At 41.7% G+C, this 7,502-nt stretch overlaps 1 non-coding gene across 1 annotated transcript; it reads right to left on the bottom strand.

The window, feature by feature from the left end:
* Positions 1-5,703: 5,703 nt before the first annotated feature.
* Trnat-ugu lies at positions 5,704-5,777 on the bottom strand. Its single transcript has one exon. It is a non-coding gene; the product is annotated as a tRNA-Thr (tRNA).
* Positions 5,778-7,502: the final 1,725 nt, after the last annotated feature.

Here is a 7,502-nt window from a genome sequence, read left to right on the forward strand (position 1 = left end):
ACATAAAGGCGATTTAGATAAAGATCTTTAAGATTGTGCCTGTTCACTTGTTGCTATGGGAAGAGATGTGACTGGAGAAAAACACCTTCCCCTCCGTGAAAACTTAGTCAATAATAGGTGGTTTCACTTTCCTCAAGAGACGCAGGTTTTGTAACTCTTGCCCTGGTTCGACATAAGTTTTTGCTGTTGTGTGGGAGGGGAGATTTAAGATGTGCGAAACTCTCATGTTCTGGACTTTGGTTGGTTGGTTGGTTTGGGGAAGGAGACCAGACAGCGAGGTCATCGGTCTCATCGGATTAGGGAAGGACGGGGAAGGATGTCGGCCATGCCCTTTGAAAGGAACCATCCTGGCATTTGCCTGGAGCGATTTAGGGAAATCACGGAAAACCTAAATCAGGATGGCCGGACGCGGGACTGAACCGTCGTTCTCCCGAATGCGAGTCCAGTTGGACTTAGGTCTGATAGGAGAAGACTTCTGGGTGGCTATTCTGTCTTTCCGCCATTGTGCCGATCGTTTCGGCACTCCAGAGCACCGAACAGTCTAGTGCTCGAATTCAGAGCTCATGTATTATTCAGTATGCATTTCGGAAGCAATACCGTGTGGATCTTTTGTCAATGTTGACTGGAATACGCTCTTTCAAATTCTGAAGGTGGCAGGGGTAAAATACAGGGAGCGAAAGGCTATTTACAATTTGTACAGAAACCAGATGGCAGTTATAAGAGTCGAGGGGCCATGAATGGGAAGCAGTGGTTGGGAAGGGAGGGAGACAGGGTTGTAGCCTCTCCCCGATGTTATTCAATCTGTATATTGAGCAAGCAGTAAAGGAAACAAAAGAAAAATTTGGAGTAGGTATTAAAATCCATGGAGAAGAAATAAAAACTTTGAGGTTCGCCGATGACATTGTAATTCTGTCAGAGACAGCAAAGGACTTGGAAGAGCAGTTGAATGGAATGGATAGTGTCTTGAAAGGAGGGTGAAAGATGAACATCAACAAAAGCAAAACGAGGATAATGGAATGTAGTCGAATTAAGCCGGGTGATGCTGAGGAATTAGATTAGGAAATGAGACACTTAACGTAGTAAAGGAGTTTTGCTATTTGGGGAGCAAAATAACTGATGATGGTCGAAGTAGAGAGGATATAAAGTGTAGACTGGCAATGGCAAGGAAAGCGTTTCTGAAGAAGAGAAATTTGTTTACATCGAGTATAGATTTAAGTGTCAGGAAGTCATTTCTGAAAGTATTTGTATGGAGTGTAACCACGTATGGAAGTGAAACATGGACGATAAATAGTTTGGACAAGAAGAGAATAGAAGCTTTTGAAATGTGGTGCTACAGAAGAATGCTGAAGATTAGATGGGTAGATCACATAACTAATGAGGAGGTATTGAATAGAATTGGGGAGAAGAGGGGTTTGTGGCACAACTTGACTAGAAGAAGGGATCGGTTGGTAGGACATGTGTTGAGGCATCAAGGGATCACCAATTTAGTATTGGATGGCAGTGTGGAGGGTAAAAATCGTAGAGGGAGACCAAGAGGTGAATTCACTAAGCAAATTCAGAAGGATGTAGGTTGCAGTAGGTACTGGAGGATGAAGAAGCTTGCAAAGGATAGAGTAGCATGGAGAGCTGCATCAAACCAGTCTCAGGACTGAAGACCACAACAACCACCGTGCGGGTCTAGAGAACCGAAGCGCTGTTTTCGGTTCGCGTCGCGCAAGCCAATTAAAAGCAAGCGGTCGCAGATCCGCGCATGCGCACTGCAGCGCGCACAGCGCCACGAACACAAAGCGGCTAGCAGACGACACAGGCGCGCTATTCTTACAAGTACCGAAAATTGCGTTTACGTTGCCATAACGCATGACGCCGCATTCCATCGAGCTGACGTGCCCGCCTTCATCGCTCTTGCCGCCTCCTTAACAGTATCAGGCGCAGCATATCAATTTCCATGATTCTCAGCTGAAATGCATAGAAATTTTTACAGTTTCCCTGACCGCGTGTTTCCATGCATGCATAATAACGATAGCATATTTTACTGTCTTCTGCAGATTGTCGTAAATGCCGCATTATGTCATCCTATTCTCATTCACACTGACATCGTGTTTTGGACTTAACGTTTCGGAAAATTAGTTAGGAATTGTGTGTAGTACGACATTGTACTAATACATCTATAAAAATGCAGGAAAAATTGATTCTGAAAGTTTCAAGGAATAAGAAGATGAACAGAATGTGGTTACAACTCGCTCCTAGAGATCCAAATGATTAAGTATCCAACTTCCCTACATTATACGACAACGATTTGGGTCTTAAAAACAAAACTGAAAAAACGCGTTTTCGAGAGCTCTCCTGCAGTTCGTTGAAGTTTATAATATGCATCCCATTAATGAAAATGTTTCTTATATGGTACTACAGTCTAAAAATATTGCGGCGGAGATATTTCATCTCTGTCTATTGTTATTGAGTATTCAGTCGCAGATAAACAGTTGTGGCAAGCAAGATTATGAAGATGACTGCTCCTACCTACATTCCCAGTAATTTAAGTTGTGCTCTTAGATTCCTGTCTAACCGCAACTCGGAAATAGCTACATATTCGGAAAAAACATAAAGGCCATTCTCGGTTGTTCCACTCACAGCAATTTCATCTCCAGCAATTTCATATTTCGTTTTTTAAACACACAGTAATCACGAAATCATTACTAAGGAAGTGCGTTCTTACATGTAAGTAATAACGAATGTTGCAGAAAAATCTTAACTTACGCGAGTAACAATGACTGAGAACGTGTTAGTAAATGAAGAGGAAAAAAAATTTTTTTTTCATCCATCCGTGCGCGAACAACTTGAACACGCCAAACAATAGAAACATAGCACTCAATTCTCGTACTATTCTTTAGAGGAACGTAGGCTGACTTCGTTGCCAAATGATGCTGCGTAAATAAGAAATGCGTGATTGTTCAGAAGGTTCCCAATGTCAGGCTTCACATAATTGATTTCCATTGTTACTTGAAAGATGTAAACACGTTTCAATAATTACTAACTAAACCATTTGTGGGAAAAAGTACACAAAGTTACTAGTAACGTCAGTTCACACTCATATAATATATGTAAGCAGAGCCGATGTCTTGATATTTAATGATCTTTAAACTCTTATTTGCATAAAAATAACAGGTATTTTGAGAGAATATTGACCGAAAACGTCCCCCCCCCCCCCCCCCCATGTAGTCATTCACAGTAACAACCTAACCTAACCATATTTCTAACAAAGGAAAATAGTCTATTATGAAATCACTGCCCAACCGGATGCATCCTCTGGTGATTCTTTAGTAACACAATTACTAAATCCAAAGCTAAAACAGCTAAATATATATGTTTAAAATAACAAATTATTGGTGTACATAAACCACAGTTCACCGATCGACAGGGCCACACCGAAATCCAAAACCTCTCAGTACACTTGTAGTAAAATCGGGTGGGAGGACCGTTCGGTAACAGGTCTCAGAAGCTTACTGAATAGGATATTTCGAGAAAGAACCGAAAATGACGTCACTACCGAGACTAACTTCCTACACCAATCGGTGTGAACGATAAAACGATAAAGAATAGGGCCCATGGAGACAAAGCACATGAGTGCCGAATGGCACACTGCAGCGTCACCATGTCCAAGAAAGACTCGCATGAGCAAATCGAAGGTGAAAGCCATGCTGATTGTGTTTTTCGGTATCAAGGTCGTGGTTCATTGTGAGTTTGCACCTCAAGGCCAAACTGTCAACAGCCCTTTCTATTGCGAAGTGCTCAAGAGACTGAAAACCATGATACATCACTTGAGGCCCATCACTGCTGATGTTTGGAAGCTGCATCATGACAACAGGCCGAGTCACACCTGCTTCATGGTGACCAGTTACCTGGTCAAGAGAGGGATTCCAATGATTCCTCCCCTCCCCCCCCCCCCCCCCCCCCCCCCCCCCCGAGTCTCGATGTGGCCCTGCCAGGCCGTTTCTTGTTTCCCAAACTAAAAACTCCCCTCGAAGGCACAGTCCTGTGACTGGAGGTGGTCCAAGCCGCTATGATGAGGGCTTTGGAGTCCACCCTGGACTCAGCATTCATGGCACCTGCCACCAATTGAAGCATGAAAATATTGCATGCAGAGGGTTGTTGACACTCTAGAGTCATACATTGAAGAATACTAAGTCATTGTAGCAATATCTGCAATAGATTTTGATTCACAAGCTCAGTCTCATTACTTTTTGTACAAATCCTGTGGACTTTTGGTTGAATGAATCAACTCTGATTCTTTGCCCAGCACATTTCACATTTCTACTGTAACTTCGAACTCACAGAATAAGTGTTTTTTTGACACAAAATAGTACTATCCATTGAATTATTATGTTCAGGTATTCATATTTCTTCTGCAGACCTGAAACTACCCCAAATTGGAAGCTGAACATTCTATACACACTTATGATGAGCAGTGCAATTTTTGAACCAGTAGAACATTATTTTGTCTTTCTTGAGAATCGGACTTTTGCACACAAGTTGGCAGTGCAGTAACACATAGTGGGAAAATGCTGATAGTGAGTTACTGCCATCCAACAGTTCTTAAACATACATCCATCTAGCAAGTTCCGCATACTACACTAACATACTTTCAGGCTGAAATTACTACCTTGGATGCAAAATGCAACATTCATTCTAATGCAACCCATTTATAGGTTCCGAAAGATATTAACAGCAACTTTTTACGAAATTCGTATCCAATTACAGTTCGAAAATTGGGGTATGTTCACATAATTCGATATAAAATTACTGTCAGCAATAGTAAATGTATGTGATGAACCAGTGGCATCTTACGGGAGTAATAGTGTGTTTCCTTCTTATCTATGACATTTCAAGATGAGAAAAAGTCACTACTGCTAGCCCACAGCACATTTCAGCACATGAGCAGTCACCAGATCACAGCATGCTACGTATTTACCACCGGCCAGAAGCCAGGAACACTAACTTTGTGTTCCAATGAATACTTGACAACACAACTGAAGAGCACCCATAGTGATCCATATTGCAGAGTAAAAGTCCCACAGGTTCACTACAACTGAACACTTGAAGTTACTTGGTAGAGGCACATATTTGTTTACCTCCTGCTCCAGAAGCAAGTGGAACAAAAAGGGACCAACTGGTAGTGATAAAAGATGTTTCCAAAAGTGTGTTGTATGTGGACTTATTACCCGTTAAGAATATATTGGAACAAGGCAGCATCAATGTATTCTACACAACCCATGCAAGAAACTGCACATCACGTCTCTCATTTCTGATGCAACTGTAAGGGCGTTTGTAAAGAAAAATGTTGTACAGCAGTTATAGCAATGTGTGGATCACTTTGGCTCAGCTGGTATAGATGACACGTTCAGATAGCAATAGATTCCCAACTAAACAATACCATAGCGACCCATACTCTTTTGGTGGGTGCCAGTATAACTTCCTTAACACCAATTTTTGCTCTAGACATGCCTTGGTGTGATGATAGTTTGATCAGTACAGACGTAACTCCAACAAGCTTTCCTATAAACAGAATGTGATCAAATGTCCAGGCTGGCACTGGATTTTTCAAGTGTTTCTTCACATAAATTATTTTTTAATGAAAATTCAATGAAATCCACACCATTAGCTGCTTACAGCCATTCAAAAATATCAACAGGGACAGTTAAAAATGTGTACCCCAGCCGGGACTCGAACCCGGGATCTCCTGCTTACATGGCAGATGCTCTATCCGACTGAGCCATCGAGGGGACGGAGGATAGTGTGACTGCAGGGACTGATTTCTGGCACACTCCCTGTGAGAACCCCATTTCCAATCCTCTGTCCATACACTACATTTGTAGTGTCCCTGCCTACCATACTCATCACTCTCGGTAGTCAACCTACCGATTCCCATAAGAGTTCGGTCTATGTGAGTGCATCTGCACTGAAGGAGATCAGACCAGCCTGTTGAGTCTTCTGCACAAAAGTTGACAAAAAGCGTATCGAGTGAGCAGAGCAAAGGATAACAGTAGAAGCCAAAGAGGCCTGCTGGACCAGCATGGCTAGAAAGATGATGGAGGAGGACCTCCTTTGGGATCTGGGAGCGTTGGTGTATGGTCCTGGCACTGTTGACTAGATGTATGCAACTGCAAAAGATGTAATGGAAAAGTTTAAACTCTCTTTCTCTCAGAACCTCATTTATTAAATTGTCTGAAACATAACTTGAAGGGTACATACAATTTTGATCAGTATTTGATGCTGACATTCTAAATTGAATTCTCTATCAGCGTACATAGCTGTTTTGCTAGATCTTCAATAGTCTAATTTTGGTGATTGCTTCTGTCTCGATATTTCAAGTGAAAAATATGGCATTTGTTTCAACATTTCAATATTTTTGTTAGAACTTAATACTTTCAAGTTATCCTGTGTATGCTGATGGAAAATACATTGAAAATGACTTCACAAAATTATTTAGTAACAGGTCAAACAGGATTGCTTCATGAATTTCTGCAGATGATCGGTGTTCTGACTGAAAGGGATCATTCCACATGGTGCAGCTGTTACAGGGAATGTCCAATGTGGACACAAAAATGACATCTCAAAGATAGTAGTGTAAGGAATAAAACCATATCATCAGATTTATCAGTTCTTTTTGCTTTACTTGAAAAAATCATGAAATTCATCTATTTTTCATGCACATGAAGAGGGCTATCCTGTTGTGTCTTAGCAGCTTGATATGGGCTTTGTCACTGCAACTGTCTTGGGCCTACATATCTGGGAGTTAGTGGTGGGCGATGGGGTGGTGACTGCTTACAGAGCAAAGAGGAAGGTTGTTCCAGGCAGTGCACGCATGTGTGTGTGGTGATGGAGGGGAGGTTTCTTCGTTTATGTATTTCAGACAGGGCCATTGTCTTGGGTGCATTAGGTGCAATGGTATTGAAATGTATGCACTGGACTGTCTAGCTGCATGGCAGAAGCTCTAAGCAACACATCGTGGCAGCACTCTTCGGTGCATTAGGTGTATGGTACATTCTGTGGTGTAGGTTTAAGTACAGATGTTGCACTTATTTCTGTGCTGTCCTAACAGTAGTGGTAGTTTGCATCCTTAAAATGCTGAGCATCATAGGAGTGTATGGCGGTGGCAGCAGCAGTGGTGGCTGGCTAGAAGTATCACCTCCATGCCATGTATGTGCAGAGTCGTGCAAACACACATGGGAGTATTGGATATTAGAAATGCATATGTTTCTCTGTAAAAGTGTTCCCACTTTTACTTTTACAAGTCCACTATGCTCTTACATCATTAGGGGACCTGATGGTGATGTCATTGTTTCTTGAGATTTGATTTGATTAGATTACATTTACTTTTCATTCCAATTGATCCATAGTGAGGAGATCCTATGTGGTGCAGAACATGTCAGAAAATAAGAATACACAATTAATGTTTACAGAATATGAACCTACCTTCCACAGATCTCAAATGAAATTGCCCTTGT

This window comes from Schistocerca americana, chromosome X (genome assembly GCF_021461395.2).
Source record: "Schistocerca americana isolate TAMUIC-IGC-003095 chromosome X, iqSchAmer2.1, whole genome shotgun sequence".
In the NCBI taxonomy this organism is placed as follows: Eukaryota; Metazoa; Arthropoda; class Insecta; order Orthoptera; family Acrididae; genus Schistocerca; species Schistocerca americana.